The sequence below is a fragment of the Pinus tabuliformis genome, chromosome X, assembly GCF_031772625.1.
Source record: "Pinus tabuliformis cultivar Carrire ecotype Pingquan chromosome X, CPIR1, whole genome shotgun sequence".
Classification (NCBI taxonomy): domain Eukaryota; kingdom Viridiplantae; phylum Streptophyta; class Pinopsida; order Pinales; family Pinaceae; genus Pinus; species Pinus tabuliformis.
Window position 1 is genome coordinate 316,567,545 of NC_142308.1, and position 22,956 is coordinate 316,590,500.

The following is a 22,956-nucleotide window of genomic DNA, read 5'->3' on the forward strand; positions in this document are numbered from 1 at the left end:
ACAACACAACTACTTTGTAGGAAGAAGAGAGAGGTTAGAGTGAAAAATAAAAATAAAAATCAATGAAGTAGCAACACTTTTTTTAATGAGAAAAAAAAAGCTCAATAGTTTAATGGTTTGTGGGGAATGGATGAAAATGGGCCATACAACAAGAGAGTGGCATTCACGTAATAAATCATAAAAGGTGGAAGATCTTTTTTTTCCATTCCAACCCTTGAATGCACCCGTAATGTATATGAGGATGATGGGAAGCTTGAAAAGTAATTAAAGCTAACCATGGTGGTAGAAATCAAGAACACACGTTAAATTTAATCCAATATGTGAATATAATGTCTAATTAAAAAACCTGTTAAATAATGCATAAGACCAAAGAAAGATCCAAAAAGCTAACCAAGGGAAGCTTTCCTAGTCATAATTTAGACATCAAACAGGGAAAACACATTCATACATGGAAACATAGGTAAGGAGCTTACCAAGGAAATACCATAAACACAAGTAATGTGTCATAAGATTTAGATAGGCCTGATGGTCATGTTTAGGCATTTAATGTATGCATTACATAATTAAAATGAAATCTAATTAAGTATGTTATAAAATTCATCCCGCAAGGGGGATAAGGGGGGATGTGTCAAGATGTGTTGTATGTATATATGTGTGGATTTTATAGAAGGATAGTAAGATAGATGGAATCAAATTGGGGAAAATTTAAGAGATTATGGGTGGAATACGTATGGAAGAAAAAAGTGTGGAAGAAAAATGGCCATCAATATTTCAGACCATATATGTTTTCCCAAAATTAAGCAAGGCTTGAGGTTCCAAAATTTATTTTGCAAATATTCATCTATCTTAGAAGTTACTCTCTTAATGTTTTCAAGAGAAAACGTTGATGTAAATGCTAATTATTATGAAAGGTTAGTATGCAAGTAACGTGTTGTGGATGGATATATCCATAGCTGTTAAGTTTCCAAATGGATTTCATATCTATAATGGTGCAAAATTAGGTGAAGATTGTAGATAAGCATTCCTGTCTAAAGAATTTTGTAACTAACATCAATGTTTAAAGAATGGTGGTTATCAGGAAGGGGAGTTAAATATATCTATAAAATTAATGTAGATCAATATATATTAGTTTATATTAAATATGGACAATATGGATCTCTGTAAAACTTATTATGTTTTAGAGAATCAAATTATCCAAAATTAACGTAATAAGGGTTTTATGGGAGATAGAAATTGAATTACGGTTTATGTTGCAAACATTTTAGCTACATATGAAGGAACGAAATAATTTTATTATATGGGATATTACATTTTCATTGATACAAAATAATCTAATGATACACTTAGTTAATGGAGAATTTAGACTTTGTGAGAAATTATCCAATTTCAGCCAAGATATAAACCCTAGACCCTAGATCATTGGCCATAATCATTTAATTATGGAAACTAGATTGCAAAATGAATCTTCTATGGGAAAATATATGCAAACATGATTTCATCGCCCCCTTTTCATGCTAAATATTCCTAAGCAATTTAGAAAAAATCGATCCTATTTCATTACTACCCTTATATACATTTCTCATAAAATTGGGTTCAATTAATGCATGTCTCAAATAAACATGTTTTAATAAAAAAAAATTAATGGATGAACGACTTACTTAATGGATTTTGTTCTTGCAAATTAGTCTTTATTTGAAGAGTTGGAAGTAATGTTATCGTTGAATTAGGAAACAAACGATTAATATTTAGTGGATAATGTTAGAAATTTGGAGAAAGGACCATTTAGATAATCTATAAACCTGTTTTAATAATTTTTTTTTTAATGGATGAACGACTTACTTAATGGATTTTGTTCTTGCAAATTAGTCTTTATTTGAAGAGTTGGAAGTAATGTTATCGTTGAATTAGGAAACAAACGATTAATATTTAGTGGATAATGCTAGAAATTTGGAGAAAGGACCATTTAGATAATCTAAATCAAATATTGATAGACTTGACCAAACTCATAAAACTAAATCAAAGTGGTGCCAATGCAAGATTATGAGAAGAGAAAGACCCTAAAGAGGCAAAAGAAAAACCAAGACACCTTATTGCTGTGAATTTTTTGAGTATGGGATAAGGATGAAGATCATAAAATAAAGTTAGTGTTATAAGATTTTTGTTCATTAGGAAATTGTTTTATTTGCATTAGGTTATTTAAGAAAGTAGGCGCATCATTTGTTTGGGAGACCTCCATTGCTTAAATAATAGGTAATAGGATATAGGATCTTTTAGATCAACAATTGCATGATCCATTGATTTGAAATAGGGGTTTAGAAGAATAAGAAGCATAAGCTTCATTGCTAATAGCATTGGTATGCATTATTAATACTATAGGACAATGCATTGTAAGATTTAATAAATGTCTAAGATAACATTGTCCTTGATCTTGCAAATGTTCTTCATTTTTCACTTAAAACTAAAACTTGATAATAGTAAGTTTTTTTAGGTTTTCCGGTGATGCTATGGTTTTGTTCTTCTTGTAGATTTACATTGGTACTGTTTTTATTCAAGTTTATTATTTTGGTTAAATATATAAATATTTGAGCTAGATTATCTAAATGGTCATTTCTCCAATTTTTTTGTGATCCCCACTGTAGATCTATCCTTTTTATACCAGTTCTTCAAAAACATTAGTTCCAACTCTTCAAGTGTGGGCAATCTAGAAAAATCAAAACAATTAAATATGTTTAGAAAGTTGTGGAGTTATTGATCCAGGTGGATATGAGTGGCTACCCACCTCTTCCACTATTTCAATGGTTCTCTATATTCTTGGCAGTTTTTGTATGATTTTTGGGTCCCAAACTTTTGGGGTTATTTTGCATCCATAAATGATATTTTCTAGAAATTCGACGGGAAAAGGCTTTTCATGGCATTCCATAGCCTTGGTCAAAAGTTGTATTCCTTAGAGATTTTTTCCAACGAACTATTATGCTCCCCAAATGGATATTGTGTACAGAAATTGTGCCCTAGGGAAGTCAATGTAACGACCTTGAGGCCCACAAAACTTACAATTATAAATATCCCCCAAGGATATTTATAATTTTAGGTATGTATATATTTGCAGGTTTATATACATATGTTATATAAACCCATTTCAATGAGCAAGAAACTCATTGACATAAATTATAAAAATAATATTTATTTTCTTGAATAAATACAAATATCATAAGTACATTTATGAAGACCGAACCTAGTTACATTTCCTTCAACAAAGGGAAACTGGTCCGATAATCCTAGTCGGAGCCACCATTCCAAACAGAAAAGAAGGTTCCTTAAGTTTCCGATCAGGTGGTTTTCCCTGATGTTGAGGCAAAGAATTTCGAGCCTTCAACACTACCATACACCTAATAAGTATTCATAATTAAATTAAAATGTTGGAAGACTCATTCTAAAATACACATACCTATATGAATAATTAATTTGTTTTTACAGGATTTAGCCTAAAAAAAACTATTCCATGGGGCGTTTAGATTCAATCAAGCCTCATACACTGATAAAAAGTAAGTAGATCATTTTTCCATCCAACATTGAAGCTAATTTAAGCCTATTCTCAATTTAATTAAGAAAAAATATATATAATATTATTCGTATACCTATTTTATTTATATATTTAATTTAATATTAATATTAATATTTATTAGCCATTAAATTTAATTGATAATGATCTTAAAACAAAAATCAAAACTTAAAATTAATATGTAAAATAAATTTAAATAAAAATTCAAAGTAAATGGAAATTCTATTATGGAAACTTAAATTTTGAATAAATTTAATTGTTTTTTTAATTAAATTTTCATTTCTTCCACAATTTTAACTACTCTTAATTTTACAACGCAAAATTCATTTTCATTCCAATATTATAGGACGAAATTCGTCATAAGTTTCATAACACATTCATATTTGGTAGATGAAGAAATAAATTCCGTTATGTTGACTTCAATTAATGCACAGAAGTAATAGCGATGTTATAATGTTTTAATAATTTAACAACTTCGACATTGCTTTTTGGATTAAGATTATGAAAAATAAAAAAAATCAAGTATATACAGAGAAGCATGATGATTTATGAAAGGTTTATTTGTTTTTTATATCATCTGAAAACTTTTTATTGGTGTTTTAGGTGGGATTTAACTAATTAAATTTGTTTAGTCGCTTATAAGATGTTATAATAGATGAAGGGTGGTATCATAATGTGTTATAAATGGTAATTTTTTTTGGGTGGAGGATGTGTTTTACTATTATTTTACAAAGGGAAATTATTTATTCATAGTGTTTATTTATTATATAAAAAATAATAAAGATATTTTTTAGACATTTATTCATAATCTGAGTTTTCCTATTGAATTTATTATTTAGTAAGATGTGTTATGAGCCAATGTTGTGAGCCTATTGAGTACCCAAACAATAAACTAATTCAGTCCAAAATTTTCATCTATTGGGGATTTCAATTGAGTAACCAAACAAGAAAATAATTCAGTTCAAAAATTTCATGTGAAAATAGGATGTTTATCACTTACAATATTGGGGATTCCACCTAGGTTTACTCATTATGTCTCTTTATTAGATGAAAATAAACAAAGATATCCTTATAGACATTTATTCACAATCTCAGATTACCCAATGGATTTAGTAGGATGAGGTGTGAGCCAATTGTCTACCCAAACAAGAAAATAATTCAGTTCAAAATTTTCTTATGAAAATAGGATCTTTGTCGCTTATCATAATATTAGGGATTCTATGAGAAAAAACCACATGATGGATATGTTGAAACACAATGAAAGAAAATTACATGATTAATATGTTGGTTAACACTTACGAATGATGGATGAAGCTCTGCAAACCCTTTCGGTGGCTAGGGTTTCACCTTATCCAGCAATTCTTTGCTTAGTTTTCATGAATATTTTACATATCTCTTTTGTAATGGAAAACTCCAATGATCAGGAAAAAAATGAAGTTTCTTTTGCAGGTATGACTACTGGTCTAGCAACATCTTCTTCGGTTTCTTACAGTTCCATGTTGAAATTTGGTTATGATCTTCCATTGGTTCAACAAATTCCTTCTATCAATGTTCCTGTGGATGAGAAAGCTATCAGTTGTGAAAAAAAAATCAAAGCAAGGTTTGATTTGCAAGTTTAATGGGTTCTGGCCATAGCTAGTTGATCTGCACAAATGGATCTCTAAATCATGGAAGCCCCTTTTAACGGATGAATTAAATATTTACCCTTTGGCTCAGGGTTTTCATGTTGTGGTTTTCTATAATATAGAGGATAAGAAGGCCATTTGCGAAGTTGGGTCGTGGTTTTGGGGCAATGCAGGTCTCTTTATGCAGCCCTGGACTCCCATTTTATATCTGGTAATGACATTAATATCTATAGCTCTAGTTTGGGTAGGGCTTCTGAACTGTCCATTGCAATTTTAGAATATTCCATCGCTTTCCTCTATTGGGAATGCATTGGGAAAGTTTTATCATCGTTGTCCTGAAACTACAAAATTATTCAAGACTACTTATGCCTGAATATATGTGGAAATGGACTTCAAAAATAGTTTTCCCACATAGATTAATCTGACGGATCCAAAAGATCGATTATGAGAATATTTATTTTCAGTGTAGAGCATGCTATGAAACAGGGTGCAGAATTAAAAACTACCCCAAGCGTTTACAGAACAGCAAAGACTAGAAAAAGAAAACCCTAAGCCCAAATGGTGGGAAGGAGCTTAGGGTATTCACTATAGGATATTTAAAAAGGATGTGCTTCAAGATAAGAAAGAACCAGAAGACAAGAAGGAAGCATATTTGGCCAAGGAAATTGCATCAATGACACCAGAAACAAAGCAAGAAATAATGAATGCCAATGAGGATTCTCTCGACTCAACAAAAGTAGAACAACAACAAACCCTCGTGGAAAGTGGATCCCCTTCTGAATCCACAAGGATTATTGCAAGAAAAGCATCTTCTTGGGCAGATTAGGCTGATGAGGAAGAGTCCAATTTTCACATGCCAAAGAATGATATGCTAGAAATAGAAGAAAACATGGGCTGGACTCAAGTTGGGAAGAAAGGAAAAGGCATTTCTCTAAGGAAAAAAATAATTCAGTCTTTGAAGTCATAACATAAGTAGTGAATAATGGAATGTAAATGTATCTATTTTTTTTGGAGAACTTTTAGTTGGAAAGGGTTTGAAATTTTTATGTCATGGGGAAATCGATTGAGGGTTTGGATTGAGCCACAATGCACAATTTCAAACCTCCAAGGAAGATTAGAATATGTAAACGTTTTGGCCTACTTGTTATAGACATTTTTGGGCACTGCGACCCCAATCAAACATGTCCATAAACCAAGGGCTCCTAAGTCCCTAAAAGTGTTGTTCCATACCCTAAAAGAATAAGGTCAGCTGATTACATCATCTCCCAGAAGTTCTCCATGAAAAACTGCTCAGAACTGGTCAAAACTGGATCATCTCACCTGCTCCATGGTCAAAGTGCGATGCATCCCACCTAAATGCACACGGGAGTTGCGATGCATACTGAAAAGCCCTTATATGGGGTGCGATGGGCGAGAGTGGACAAATGGTAGAGTCAATTTGCGAGGTGGATGATCATGGAATCTTCCATAAACTTCTCTTGTGACACTTGCCTCTCTGAATTCACCCAGGGATGAGTAAGAGATCATCAATCTCCAAGTCGAATCAAGAACTATCAGAGAGAGGACACTAATCAAATCTCAGAAGCTGACTCACCTCCCTGCAATCATCTATATATGGATCCCTCATCCCAGAGATCCAGAGGTTGGAATTTTGTATCTTGTAAGGAAGTGTTGCTGGTTTCTTGGTGTAACATCATAGCGTTGGGTGATCTAAGCTTTTCATGAGGTGAAGAAGGGCTTTCTTGCTGAGAGGATGACACTGGGTCAGAACAATTGGTTGCAATCCTCTTTGCTATTCTTGATATTAATAAAGCTATTCAAGCTTTCCTCCACATTCTTGTATGATTGATGATATATGCATTTGTGTGGTCAATATATATCTGGTCCTATATTGTTTGTGATAATAGATCTCTGTTCTTGGATAGTGTTATGCTGCTTTGATTCCATAGGTGCTCTTTGAAGCTGGGTAGATGAGGAAGCGAGTGGCAAAGATCTATCAGAAGGGAGAGGAATCAAGCAAGGAACCAAGCGCAAGATAGAGGTTGGTCTGCTTTGTTCCCCTCTTATCTACTTTTCATAAAGGAAAACAAAAGTAGTTTTAGTTTGTTTGTTTCTAAGATAGCTACCAGTCTTAGTGGGACTAGCAGCTCTGCATAGACACTAGATTTCCTGATAACAAAATGGCGACTCCGTTGGGGAATGAATAGCTTGTTTGCTTTTCTATACTTGGTTTTTTTATAAACTTACAGACGGAGCCTGAAGTCAAGCCAGCTAGCCTTCGAACTGCATTTGCTATGCAAGTGCAAAGTAGATCAATGTTGCTTCATTCTATCTTCGGGTTTTGTTTATAAACTAAACAATTGATTTGTAAACATCCTAATTGCCCTTGTGGTGGCTCTAGTAACCTCCTTAGATCTACCCCTATGATTTATTTACTGATTATCACTTGCTCGGCCTAAATCCCTGAACTGTGTTGCAAACTATGATCAAGAACTGGATCAAAAGTCTCGCACTGTACCATCGCACCCTCTCTTCAAGGATATTAGTATGCATCACACTTCCCGTGTGCTGTAGGTGGGATGCATACTGGAATCCCTATGTAACAGGTGCGATGGTTAGAGAAGGCTAATTTTGCCTCCAGACTTTGGTTTTTCTTCACTCTTTTCAGCTCTATTCAGGAGTTTTGTTGTCTGTAGTCAGTATACCTCTGTGGAAACCCCCTTCCTTGCCATTATTCTGCCTCCATCGTGCAAAGAACTGTAAATGTTTTTATGTATTGTGAGCCATTTTCAATTCTCTTTTACAAAGAAGTAGCGTAATTGAACTGTCATTTCTTGATTTGGAAGTGTCGCAAGTGTCATTTTCAGTCATAAAAGAGAATCCGACTGTTCTTGATAGTCGATTACATTGTTACTCTTGTATTTGATTTGAATTAGTAGTTTTTCAAGTGTCGAAAACAAGTTTTCAATTCCAAATCGCAAAGTGTCGTCGTTGTCTTCATTTTGTCTTGAAAAGAAGCTTGTTAGTAATGTCACTTTGAAAAATAATTTAGATTTGTGCTTAGCTTTCTTTTTATCATTCACACATTAAGAAGGTTGAAAAACAAATACATGGATGTGCATTTTCATTTAGACTGTTTGTTGGTTTGATTTATGATAGTGCATATAGTGTGTGCTCTATGCTCTATGGTGAAAGAATATCATCTCTCTTTCTTTAGTAGCTAGGATTTTCATTGCAAAAAGAAGATTAAACGATTGTTTATCATCTTAGATTGCATTTTAGGAATTGTATATCTACATCATGCGGTGAACATGAAAGGCAAATTTCTTAAACAAGATCAAGTGTAAAATAAATTTAATGATCTAAAAACGCTTTGGAACCTAACACACAACATTTAGAAGTCTAGGCTAGAGATGTATTCCGGCATCGTAAAGCCTGGTAACTGTTGTTTTCATTGCTAGTTGGGTGATTCCTCCACTTTGAGACGACAAGTGCCAGTACAGACTTGTGCTCCCACATATCGTCGAGTATATATTGGGAGACCACAATAGGCTATATCCTTTATCCATAGGAAGCCGTGTCTGTCGCCCTATCGATTGCAATGCACTGAACACAGCATTCGGGAAGATTGACTGCCGTACCGTAAAAAGTATTCTGCAGTTTTGCGATTGGTTTGGTAATCCCTCTGTCTAGACTTCCAGAGTAGTCTCTTTCGTTCCTTTTCAGACTCCTTAAAGGAAAAGGTCCATCTGAGCACTTGTCACTTCAAGCTCATTAAAAATCGAAGGCGACTAGAGTCATCTTTTGTTTTTTCTCGACTCTTAAAAATTGAAAAAAAAAGTTGTGTCAAAGCATCTAAAATTTATTTTAATCGGAATAAACATCACCTTTCCTACATTGGTCTTAGGTTGAGAAAAATGGAGTCCACCAACCAAGGATTTCCCCTTGGAGGAAATCCTAGTCCTTTCTCCTCTTGGGGAGATGTTGGTGCGCCCCATATGGCCACATTGTCGCTTCCAGGATTGACAATTGGCCTGCCCGTATGGCTCTTCTCGACCTCTATCATTCAGAACACCGTGATTCCTGAGCAATCAAGTCAGCAACTAGATGATACCAGAGTTACCCCCCAACCTTCTACTTCATCCGATTCTCCCTCTCTTCCTTCCTCTTCACTTGATGGAGCTGGTAAAGCCAAAAATCAAGTAACTAAGAAGGAGAAGAAGGGGAAGGAGAAGAAAGAGAAGAAGAAGAAGGAGCCAAAGGCAAAAAGGGGCAACCATGCATCATCTAGTGAAAATCCACACACTGCGCTGTCAAAGCCTAAATCTCCATGTGTCATTTGCAAAGGAGATCACTATCATCGAGATTGTCCTTGCATCCCTCGGATCGTAAGGGACTGGTCTCCTCGTTTGCACAATCTGGTGTCAACAACCTCTGATGATCATGTTGAAAGTACACCGTCAACTAGTGAAAGTGAAGCGTCGGGATAGAAAAGGAAAATTAAATTCCCTTGTAAACTGTGTGAAGGGGATCACGCCATCCACCGTTGTCCCTTCCTTGACGAAGCTAAAAGAGTTTTGGATGACCGTCCGGTTTCACCGTTACGGCTTCCTCCTAGATATAAGAAACTCTTGCCAAGTCCATCACTAGTTGAAAATCCTACTGACATGCCATTGTGGTCGGTCGAAGCGTCTATCATTGAAGATAAACCATCTGAATTCACACCAGACGAAAGTCAAAAGGTTGAGGCGGCAGTTGACCCGGTCTTGCCTTCAGAAGGTCCATCTTCAAATGATACAGTCACCAGAGAGAACAAGAACGACATCGTTCAAATTCTCTTCGTAAACACAGACTTCGATGAACATGGGGGCAGTCTATCCGTTCCTTTACCGCAGGAAGGAAATTCGTCAGAGTCATATCCGGTCGTCTATTCGGTCCCACCTCCGAGCAACCTAGTTGTTTCCTTCGATTGGAATCTACTAGGCAGACCCCGTTTACCGGCTAGTCTACCATTTCAAATCATTGTACAAATATACAGAATGGTCATGGCCGGTACCATCATAGATGAAGGGGCTTCTATGAGTATCCTTTCCTCAACTGCTTGGAAAGCGCTTGGTTCGCCATCGCTTTTGCCTGAGATGAGAAATCTAACAGGCTTTAAGAAAGGAACCAGTCGACTGTTAGGGATCCTTCCCAATGTGCCGATAACATTGAGAAGGAAAACCATTCACATGAACGTAATGGTAGTCCAAGGACCCCTAGATTATAATCTACTCCTTGGACGCGACTATATTTATTGCATGGGAGCCATTGTCTCCTCGCTCTTTAGAGTAATGTGTTTTCCGCATGAAGGAAGAGTGGTCAAGCTCGTAGACCAGCTTTCATTCCCCGGCTCACACATAGCAAACAGTCAAATACCATCCCTAAATGGTCTTTTCACGCAAGGAATGTCCCATCAATCCCCAGTCCATCCACCTGATGAGCGCGAGTGATTCGGGAGGACATGACTGAAACCCATGGGGCATGCACCCTGGTCTGTTTCAGCAGGAAAACCTTGGGCATAGAGTAGGTTTCCGCGAAGGATATATGACTGGTTGACGCACCCGTCCATTTAGGAAAATGGGGTTAGACCGGAATAAGATACCTCTGTTAGAAGGTAGGCCTTTCCCGATAGAACAAATGTTTTGTCTGCAAATTGAAGGGTAACATGGAAAAGGTAGGCCTTTCCCGATAAAACAAATGTTTTGTCTGCAAATTGAAGGGTAACCTGGAAACTCTACTTCACTATACCTGGGGGCATGCAAACATTTTGGCATGCAAGTGAAGAGCGACCATTTATTTTTTAAATTTGTAGGTCCTCTAACCCTTTAAACTCGTAGGATTGGTCGTTTCCTAACTTGCATAAAGAAAGGATGCAGGGCAAAGCTTTGTAAGGTGCAAGCTCCATAAAAATGGCATCTTAGATGAGACATCCTTATTATATGACTGGATCGAGCAGTTTTTATGTGGAGTTCAAGCTCGTTAAAAATTAAACATAAGCAATGAGCGAATGTTTCCCCCAGAGTTTAAGCTCATTCATTAAAAAATGAACCAATTTCAGGTAAATAACCATCGTGAATGCATTATCATCAGCCTTTGAAGCCTTGGTCGTGTTCTCATCATCACCTCCACTCTGTTTTTGGCCGATCATTCACCTCCATTTGGTTGTTTACCCTTTTTGAGGAACAACTGCAAAGAGTGATCCTGTTAGCCATCCTCGTGACACTGCCGTGATTGGAAAATTCCAAACCTTACCTGGAATCAGCTGCTACCCGAATTTATCAATCGTTCCTCGAAAAACGAGTCTCCTTTAAGCTCTTTTCATCTGACTCGTAAAATATGAAAAGATTGCCGAGCAATTAGCCTCTCCAGCTCGTTAAAGTAACCGGAAGTACTATCCCTCCTATAGATTTTAATCTTTTTGGACCTGAGGGATTATTACACAAAAAGATCGAGCGCTTGTTTGTTCGGCTCGTTAAAATTACCGAAAATTCATCCCTTTTGTATTATTTTATACTTTTTCGGACTTAAGGGATTATGAGACGAAAAAGGATTATTGGAGTTTTCTTTACGTCCCTTTCAAACTCTCTAAAATTGAAAAGGACCGAGTTATCTTTGTCGTTAAACTCATTAAAACCGAATAGCGACAAACTTGTCCATACAGACAAGAACGAGTTTCACTATCGCTAGGCTCGTTAAAACATAGCAATGGGTTTGCCCGAAGGGCAAATTATAGAACAAGCATATGTTATCCTCCTCAAGCTTGACAAAAATAAAGAGGTACTGGTCAGCAATGACTGGGGAAAAATTGGGAAGAAAACTTGAAAAAACTTTATTGGTAGCAAGTCACTCTTGAACATGACACTTTCACTCCACATCCGAGTCGGGTTGGGTTGTTCCGTTCACTGGTCATATCACCATTGGTCCATCACATCATCCATATTTGGGGTTAACGCTACCAATCCATCATGTCAGTGTTGCTGGTATGTTCAAGAGAAGTTGCTCAGAGAATTCACTTGTGTCTCATCCACTGCAATACATTTACGCTCCATTCTTTCATGACCGCCACCCTGAACCCTGTATCATCAAATTGTTTTCACCTCCAAAATCATTTACTCCATTCCGTGCTGTAGATGTGGGATTCATTAAGGCCCTCCTATGGAGGGTCGCTTCTTGTCGACATCAGCTCATTATCCAAGAAGTCGACTTAGGGACAACCCTTTTAGTACTTTGAAGCTTGCACGCCTCAATGGCAAGTTTCTCACTTCCGGCGACAGGTTTACAACAATGGCCTTTGACCGAAGGATTTTGTGTGGTGTTCGACGCCAAGTCCCTTATTCACACCACGTGAATTGTACTGTAGTACCTTGAGGGTCATCATCATCATTGGTGATTCCTCTCGCGCCTGTTAACAGCTTACATCATTGGTTGGTAATCAGGCGATGTCTTTCCATGTTCGACTCCAGAACATCTCTCACATGGATCGACTTGTACTTTGAGTGAAGATCGAACGAGATTGAAGACCTCGGATCTAGTTTCATCCATCCGGGCTGTGATATATATTCAAGAAAATAAAGACATCAAATGTACATCATTGCTGCACAGATAATCATCCAATCTAAGGGATGATGGCTCTACCAGAATCATCAATCTGCACACAGACGATTGTCTGTCTTATGTACATGAAAATGAATTTATAAAGCTGAGCATGGGAATGCCCGCCTAAGCTAGATCATGAAAATATTATGAAGATAATTTATTGCATTGTATCTTATTACAGGTCGCCTTCCAGCTTGAAAAAACTTCGGATCCTCATGATAAAGCATTTCACCCGACATCAAAAGATTAACGACCTCATGCTTTAGGGGGCAACTGTTATAGACATTTTTGGGCACTGCGACCCCAATCAAACATGTCCATAAACCAAGGGCTCCTAAGTCCCTAAAAGTGTTGTTCCATACCCTAAAATAACAAGGTCAGCTGATTACATCATCTCCCAGAAGTTCTCCATGAAAAACTGCTCAGAATTGGTCAAAACTGGATCATCTCACCTGCTCCATGGTCAAAGTGCAATGCATCCCACCTAAATGCACACGGGAGGTGCGATGCATACTGAAAATCCCTTCTATGGGTTGCAATGGGCGAGAGTGGACAAATGGTAGAGTCAATTTGCGAGGTGGATGATCATGGAATCTTCCAGAAACTTCTCCTGTGACACTTGCCTCTCTGAATTCGCCCAGGGATGAGTAAGATATCATCAATCTCCAAGTGGAATCAAGAACTATCAGAGAGAGGACACTAATCAAATCTCAGAAGCTGACTCACCTCCCTGCAATCATCTATATATGGATCCCTCATCCCAGAGATCCAGAGGCTGGAATTTTGTATCTTGTAAGGAAGTGCTACTAGTTTCTTGGTGTAACATCATAGTGTTGGGTGATCTAAGCTTTTCATGAGGTGAAGAAGGGCTTTCTTTCTGAGAGGATGACGCTGGGTCAGAACATTTGGTTGTAATCCTCTTTGCTATTCTTGATATTAATAAAGCTATTCACGTTTTCCTCCACATTCTTGTATGATTGATGATATATGCATTTGTGTGGTCAATATATATCTGGTCCTATATTGTTTGTGATAGTAGATCTCTGTTCTTGGATAGTGTTATGCTGCTTTGATTCCACATGTGCTCTTTGAAGCTGGGTAGACGAGGAAGCGAGTGGCAAAGATCTATCATAAGGGAGAGGAATCAAGCAAGGAACCAAGCGCAAGACAGAGGTTGGTCTCCTTTGTTCCCCTCTTATCTACTTCTCATAGAGGAAAATGAAAGTAGTTTTAGTTCGTTTGTTTCTAAGATAGCTACCAGTCTTAGTGGGACTAGCAGCTCTGCATAGACACTAGATTTCCCGATAACACTACTAACCTGATTTTTTTTAATAATACAAATTCCTACCCATTTCTTTCAAAAAAAAATTAATCTGAGGGATTCTACATAGTTTTTGAATTTTTTTCATAATTGATATTACTATTGTACTTGGTTTAAAGGGATGAGAAATAGAGAAAAAATGGACATACTTCTTCAGTTGATTCACTACTACCGTTATAACATTTTTTCCTTCAAAATTAGGTAAACATGGAATAAAATCCATTGAAAGTTCTTCCCAACATGGATTTGGTATAACTAAAGTTTGTAGGAGACTTAACATCTTGATTGTCTCTCCCTTATTCTATTGGGGGACTACACATTCAACCATAAAATTTTGAGCATTAGTTTTAAAACCTTCCCAAAAAAATCATTCTCATTCCCATGGTATCTTTTCAAGAACTCTATATATCCTCCTATAAAAAAAATCTACAATTCTAAAAAAAACCTTCTATTTAAGTTGAAAAATCCTACATAATATAAATGATCATAATGCCAAAGAAAATTCTTCTTCCACAAAAATTATTTAATGCATTGGGGTTCTCTTATAATTGTTAAATTATCTTGCATACCTTTTTAATCTTTTCAATTCTCTTATAATTATGCCAATATGTGTTTTATTTGTTAGCTTGGGGTGGTCAAACACTGTTCACCCTAGCCAATGGGAAAGCTTGGATTTCTCCCTTCCAACCAATAACATTTTTCCATGTGTTTGTCCCTCCAACCAATAAATTTTGTCATCTGCCCAAATTTTTATTAGCCCACGTTTTCCGCTACCTACCTATTTCTGCAACTCTCTACTGAACGGAATCCTCCTCCACACATGTGCCCTCCCCTCCACTTTTCCTTTTCACGCCCTCCTCTTTGGCACGTTGTAACCTTCTCCTTCCCACTAGTCAATCGAGCCTCGTCCTTCATACCTCCCACATTGAATTGCACTGAGTCTCGTTTTCCATCTCCCTCACATGGTGTTACTGATGTTAAAGAGTGTTGTACCCTTCTCCTTGTCGTTGGTCAGTCAAACCCTGTCTGCCATATTTACTTGTTGGTTGTGGTCCCTAAGCACACAAACGTAGTAAGTGCGAGAAATAAGAGTTCTGAAGAGAAATGGGGGAAATACAAGGGCTTTTTCAGTCATATTTATGAGTAAGTCGAAGTTTATATCCCATTCTTCATTAGCATAGAGAGGTCCTCAACTTCTACAGTTAAAGATGAGTCCATAATTGTTCTAGCATATGAGGAGCATGAGGAAGCCATCTCATGCAGACCATCTGTGGATGGTAGTGCACACAACCCAAATTATTCTGATGTTGAAGATTAGTCTTGGAATTCGCAGTATGATTCAAATGGAGGAACATATTGACATGATGAATATGATTATTCTAATTCTTATGATCCTGATATTGTAGGAATGTCAGATCTTGCAAGGCATTCTCTTTCTGATAGTTCCGATGTAGGTCTTAAGAAGGGTCCTAACCCTGAGGTGAAGGCACCAGAAGGGAATTTACCTTCTGATCAAGGGAGGCAATTAGACAGAATTGGGAGTCGATCTGAGAAGGAGTGTAGAATATTGCATCTTACTCTGGAGACCAACCAAGAGGTAGGGGAATCTATTGTGTTGGGTTATTCTTGCAAGGATGATCTAGCTGTTGCTCACAAGCAATGTTTAGAGGCCTGGTTCAAAATTAAAGGTAACAGGTTAGTTTTTTTTCCCAGTGACCATATTTTTTAAGTATCTATACAATGATTTCTTATTGTTTATAACATCATAGACTCAAATGTGCGGCTTGATTTTATGTGTGTCTATTCCCCTTGTTGTAGGTTTTATATTAGATGCCTATCTATGTTACCAGAAACATGACCAGGGGACCTGTTTTTCATTTCGTTCCTGTTGTTGTATCTGTTCTTGTCTTGACACTAAATTAGTGCATTACTATTCAATTTTGCATGTGTAAAATATACCAGGGAGGGTGGGGTTTATGTTTCTTATCTCCTAAAACCCTTTAGCTCTGCTTCTCACTATGTTCCTGCTTCTATTCCTTTTTCCCACTTCTGGTAACGTAGACACATATCACTCTTTGGGTGAGGGGCTCTTCTCATTAGTTGTTTGTGAAACAGAGGTAGCAATGTTGGAATGTTTTCTAGATCATGTTTTTCACATTTTTGGAAAATTTGTCATCTGTACAATATGAATGGTTTCAATAGAAATTATGAGGTTTATTTTCTAAAGCTTTGCCTCTTTTGAAAGATTTTATCGATGTATTGTAAGAGACCATAGAGAAGCTTTCACAAATAAAACCATTGAATTCGTACTGTAGGTGAGTTGTAAAGATTGGTGTTTTCAAAGCACCATATTAATTATACAGTTTTTAAATGCTATTCATATGATTACTATAGACAAGTTTCTTAAGCTTCCATCAAAATGCTTGTTAAACAGAGACAATGGTATTGTTATTCTGCGTTGTTTGAATTATCCTTGTACCCTTCCAGATCAGGGTATTTTTAGGTACTAAGTTTCTATCTTTTGTTGGCCATATGTAATTTGCAGTAGTCTTACTTTCATTTGCGTTTTCTTACATCCCTTTTACTTTTGTCGTGATCCAAGCTAATGAGCAGAGAAAATGGTCTAAAAAGGAAATTAACACCTTAACTTATCAACCTTAACAATTGCAAGTAAGTGGGGTTTAGAATATAAATTTAATACCAACTCGAAAATTGTTTGTAGGTCACACTACAATCAATTCGATAAGAGGAGTAGCAGTAAGTATCTCTTAAACCGACCTTCATTATTGTTGGCCATACCTAGTCTGTTCATCTCTATCATATCCTAACACCAAATTGCAATCAAATGTGGTTACATCCCTTGGGCATGCAACATTGCTGAGCAATACCATAAAACTTTGTATAATCACATTTGGACCCTCAATAGACAAAGGAAATGTTATGTTATCTAGATCTGTAGCAAATCACGAATTGTTGCCTCTTTGGTTTCCAAAATTGAAAATACGCAATTGAACCTTTGGCCAGAACAAGAATACCATCTTCATTTTCTCCTTATATATTCTCAAGAGAGAAAGCAAGAAATCTCTTTGGCTTTCCAGATGTTGCTTGAGTCGACAAAATTTGGAGCCTCTGGAGTGACATGAAGGGACTGCGTTCCTAGTGATAACCCCATTCATATTCTCTCGCTTTTTTTTTAAAATAAATTGTTAGGTTCTTTGTCTTTCCCATTGGAATGCAAATTCCCAAGGTACTCATCTAATTTGAAAATTCATTATGACTGAGTTCAAACACGACTTTCAGAAAATTGTCCAGAATGGTATTCGGTTATGGTCACCTTAGAGGATGCTTGTTTCTCTGTATTCTTGAAGGTGGGTACCAATCCTTGATGTTCAACCTTAAGAAAAACTATTAGATTGAGAGAGTGGAGATATATTGAATATGTGTCAAAATCAATGAAAGTTGTTTGCCTTTTTTGTGCACACAATAGTGCATCCATTCTCCTCTTATATGCATACAATAATTCCTTGGTGTGGGATTCGACCTCAGGGAAAGAGCAAACTATGTTACAACTATTTGTTAATCTCTATCAGTGGTGTTTTCCTAAACTGTAACATTTTCTATTGTTTCTAGAGGCTACCAATCTTGATTGATGTGTAACATATTACATAAGCAAAAAATTCTCTCCTTTATGCACTCCTTTGTTACAACTTCTTTTACTGGAAGGTGTTATTCTCATTTTTCTACCATTTGGATTCAAATGTCTATCTCATGGTAGGTGGTTCTGATATTCACCATCTTGTTGTTGCTTCAACATTGTTATAGATTTGGTCAAAGGCATTGCTTGCACACTGGAGTTAGCACTTGTGTGCACCATGTGTCTAAGAAAATAATTTAATTAGCAGTAACGTGTAAGGTGGTTATACAATAATTCTAAATTTCTATCGTAATTGTGGTTGAGTTCTTATCGATATTGAAGTCCTTGGTTTCTCATACTAATTAGTCTGAGAACATAGAGCTTAGTCTTTAATGGGACATTTTATCAGGATATTTCTTTCCACACATCTTTATATCAAAATTTTAGCTCACTGTGATGTGCATGGGAAGGTTTCTCTGCATTGAAGGTAAAATTGTCTTTTGCGGTTTATCTATGAGAAATTTCATACGATTGATTTTAATGATATCTTTTTGTCTCAATTGTCTTTTGTGTCACCCTCCTTTGTTCCATCATTTGGTGGTTTCACGCTCTTCTTTACAGTCTCTTTGTCTGCTTACTTTTCAACAACCTTGTCTTATTCTCTGTATATTCCTCCCCTCTTTGTTTTTCATTACCTTGAATGAGCTATGCCACCATTGACAAAATGTTCTAAGTACCCGCATGTGATCTTTGAACTTACAAGATAGTTATCTTTGGAACATGCCCTTTATTTTAAAGAAAAGAGGACTTTTATGGAAATCATCAAAATTTATACGAAATATGTTTATTGTGAATTTAACCATTGACCAAGATTCAAGACTAAATCAGCCATGGCCATCCTTCTAACTAGTTGCCTTTTTCCATTCTTCTTTCTTGACACTGTAGTCGATTTGTCCTTTTACAAGTACCTTCCAATCTCAACGTTATCATCTTGGAATGCTCCAATCATAGCTTAAAATTTTTGGTGCTATCAATTCAAGGAGAGCTCAATCTTCTTCCTCTTATGTTTTTTTCCTACAGCCTTAAGGTTTTCACCTTCACTCTATCCCTCTTATATGTATTTTCTTTAGCTTTATTATTGACTAGCTCAATTGAATCTACGTCTATTTTTGCCTTACTCTTTTCTGAACTTGAGTAATATGATTGCTTTATATATAGTTGTGCATATCCACATTCCCTTTCCTCCTTGTCCCCAAGTCAGAACATGGCATTCAGTATCATTTTTTCCCACTTCTCCAACAATTCCTCCACCACACCGTTAAGGATCCTCATCCAAGGTAGTGATGGCACCAACAAGTCTTTCCTAATTGATTGCTTCAAAAATGCCTTCCTAACCAACTCTACCAATGGAGAAAACCTGCTACTCTTGCTTGCTCCAACTGGTATTGCTGATGTTGTTTCTTTAAATGGTAATTTGGGCATCTGTTAAAAATTTGACGTGTAAGTTTCTTCTATGTCTAACAAAATCAATCAAACTGTTAAACACACATGGGCAACCAGAAAATATGAAAGATAAAAAATGCAAGTACAATTTTTATTAACAAGAGATATACATTTATAGTACAATATGTGACCGTTGGGTTTCACATCCCAAGGTCTCTTGGACTCCTTTTTTCCATTCGGCTTCCACACTAACCCATTGAGGATTAGGTGTCCAACATTCCCCCCCTTAATCCGAAGGGTTATGTATGAGTCCAAGAAGAGAGCTGTAATACAAAATGTGCAAATATGCATGGCAGCACTAGGCTGAATGTGCTCTATGAAATGTTGGTATAAAGGGCGGTGGTTTAAGGATGACCACCAACACTGGAACGCTTAGTGCAGTTCCCGGAACTCTTCCAAAACTGGCAAGAAGCTGGAGTCTTCTGCTAGAGGAAGTGCTCCTATTGTTTTGAAGAGGGAAACCTTCAACCATGAAAGGGAGGTCTCACCCCGCATAAAAGGGAGAACTTCAACCTGAAAAGGGAAGTCTCAACCTGTGATGGTTTAAGGATGACCAACAACTCTGGAATTCTTAATGCAATTCCTGGAACTCTTCCAAATCTGGAAAGAAGCTGGTATCTTCTGCTAGAGGAAGTGTTCTCAATTGTGTTCCTGGAATTATTCCAAAACTCGCAAGAAGCTGAAGTCTTCTGCTAGAGGAAGTGTCCCAGATTGCCAACTAAAGGCATGTTCACGGGCATCTTTGTCTCTGGCTACAACTCTGAAACTGGTGTGGCAGGTTGTGGCTTAGGCTCGCTTGATGTGGCTTTGAAGCTTGTAGATGACCATCATTTCCCCCCCTGTCAGATACAAGGTGAGAAGATGGAGAAAACTCAACTGCAAGACTGTTCAATACTCTAGAACAAGTTCTGACATGTGTTTGGAATATCTTCTTGGCTGTTGATGCCCATTGCCAAGAAGCGATCCATCCAAGATGAATCTTTGTTCTTGTAGGACGTTTGTTTCTGAAGCATCTGTGTGAAGAATGGCTGGTTTTATGACAGTGCTTACATGGATGAAGATCAAAACAGTGATCTTTCAAATGGCCAACTCGGTCACAGTGTTGGCATTTCACAATATGTTGTTGTTGCTGTGGAAGATGGGCAGAGTCTGGAACAGCTGAAGCTGAACTGTCATGAGGAGCAGGTGAACTGTCATGAATAAATCCAGCACTTTGAAACTGAATGGGCTTGGAGTAGTCTAGAATATGAAAGGACAAGTCCTTGTCATATCCAAGACCAGTTCTGTGCTTGTTGTGGACAAGCTGTTCCCAAGGTCTGATGATGGGCTTGGGAAGTGCAGACTAAGTTTCTGCATCTGCATTTACAACTGTTGTTTTATGGAGTACTAAATTTGAACCAACTGTAACATCATTGACTTGCTTCTGATGGGTTGCAGTCTCAATGTTCTGAATAGAAACATGTTCAGAATGACTCCTTTGTTTTAGTTCTTCTTGCTGTAGCTGAGTTTCAAGCTGCAAAAAATCAATATTCTCATGTGCATTTTGTAGACATATTTTAATATTGAATAGAGAGGTTTTGTTGATCTTAGCCATCTCATCAACAGTGGAATGTATCAGAGTATTTAACAACTCTAATGCATTATCAAGTCTGGTCATTTTCTTCATTATCTTATACGTTAAAGAAACTGATCACAACTATCAACTAGTGAAGAAGAAGCAACAATCACTCACAATTCAATGTCACTGCAATATCCTTTATAAATGTTAGCAAATGAGCAGCGTGCAACATAAAGGATTACAATCAGCCCACCAAACTCTTTATGTAGCAGTGGAATCAGGAATCAATGCACTATAATGAGTTTTAAATACAATGCTACACTGGAGCAGCAACAACTGCAAACTTGCTTGGATCCTTCAAATACTCGTTCACTCTTCAACGTATATCAACACTTCAGTATCAGCTAGTGAGAAGAATATACAGCCACACAAACAGCCTCTAAATGGCATCCAAATTGTGACAAACTCATTCTGGTATGGTAGAAACTGACCCAAAATACCAACAGACCAACCAACACATAATCTTCTGAACAATTGTAAGTACACAACAACAATCATACAAAAAAATTATTCATCTATTGAACGTCATAAACAGCCTCTTGTTCTGTCGAGAGGATAGCAAATATCCTTGCCGGCTAAAACTGTAGTACAAGAACTAGTGATTAAAGGAAAAGCTAAGCTGAAAGCAAGCTTCAAGTAAAGCAGTGTAGCAAAAGGCCCATGCTTCAACAATCAAAAGCTGGCAGGCTTTGTCTCGGCTACATTCACTCTTATGTTGTCAGTTGGCTTTCACCAAGGATGTGTAAAGATGGGATACTTATGCCAGAGGCTACGGCAACGTTCTAACCGACCTTACTGGTTCATCAAGCCATATACAAGTTAGTCAGTTCTTTGAAACTTTAAAGGAATGAATGCTTGCCTTCCTTAGCTCGAAGTCTCGCAAGGCAGGACCAATCACTATTTCTGGATATAAACGCAGGCAGGAACGACACTCTTGACGATATTGTCAAGGAGATAAGTTTAAAATTACTTTACGCATCTTAGCGAACGTTGCAGCGCATCTTCGATCAGTTTGTGGAGGAGAAAAAAATCATATCCTCAACATGGCTCGGGGAAAGAAGGACCTGGAGATGGCGAGAGCAGGTTACAGAGATGCCAAGAACAGAAGAGACCTGGGCTCATCACGCTTCCGCTGCGTTCACACACCATTCATTTATGAACATAAACAGTAACCGAGCTTACAAAATGGCAAACCCCTTCATCTTCGGCTTTGACCTGAAAATAAAAAATACAGTCCAATCCTTACAAAAAGGTCGCGTGTTCGCTCCACGCTCACCGCACCATCCAGCATATCACTTCGTTTTCCATCTTTATTCAGGAAACCTTGGTCTATCTTACAAGCATAAATGCATGTCGTCTATGTACAAAAACAAAATTCAAACATTAAAAGAATGATTGTCTTCGTATTCCACTGTTCATGCATATTCTTCGTCTCCCATGTGCAGCAATAATATAGACCTCCAGTCGATTATGAGCAAGGAACGCATTCCACAGTGTTTGAAGTTATTTGTTGTTTGAATAGTAAGCCAGCAGCAGACGTTACTCAACAACCATTCGAAATTTCAACACTGATGCTGTCCATCCTCGAATGTTAAACTCGCCATTAATCGAGTAACAGAGTGCGTTACTGTCCTTTCAGTGTTCGTTGTCACCACGTTTCCACTGTGCAAAGCAGCCACACCATTACGCAGAAGGTCTCCAGTTTATATCAAGCAGGGTATTGTGCAACATGTCAGGCCATCATTCAACGTTTCAATAGTGAGTTTGCAGCAGAGGCAGCGCTGGAAAGGCAGCGCGTTATGGACAGAGATGAGTTTGCAGAGAATATGAAACGGTTTTGAAGTCTTCCTCAAGACACCCGTCCAGCTAGTCAACCGACGATTTCAACGGTCTTGAAAAATAACTCATGCACATAATGCATGCTCAGTAAATGCCAAATCCAAAACCTCATTCGCTGGCAAATTCACACTCACACATTCAGACCAAATGCCAATAACCTTTGGTTCATCACTTGCATAACAACCGCCCGTGCGATTTCTTAAACACATAAGTTGTTGC

At 37.3% G+C, this 22,956-nt stretch overlaps 1 pseudogene; it reads left to right on the forward strand.

The window, feature by feature from the left end:
* LOC149139698 (uncharacterized) overlaps positions 1-22,739 on the forward strand; it is a 25,945-nt pseudogene extending 3,206 nt beyond the window's left edge.
* The last annotated feature ends 217 nt before the right edge of the window (positions 22,740-22,956 follow it).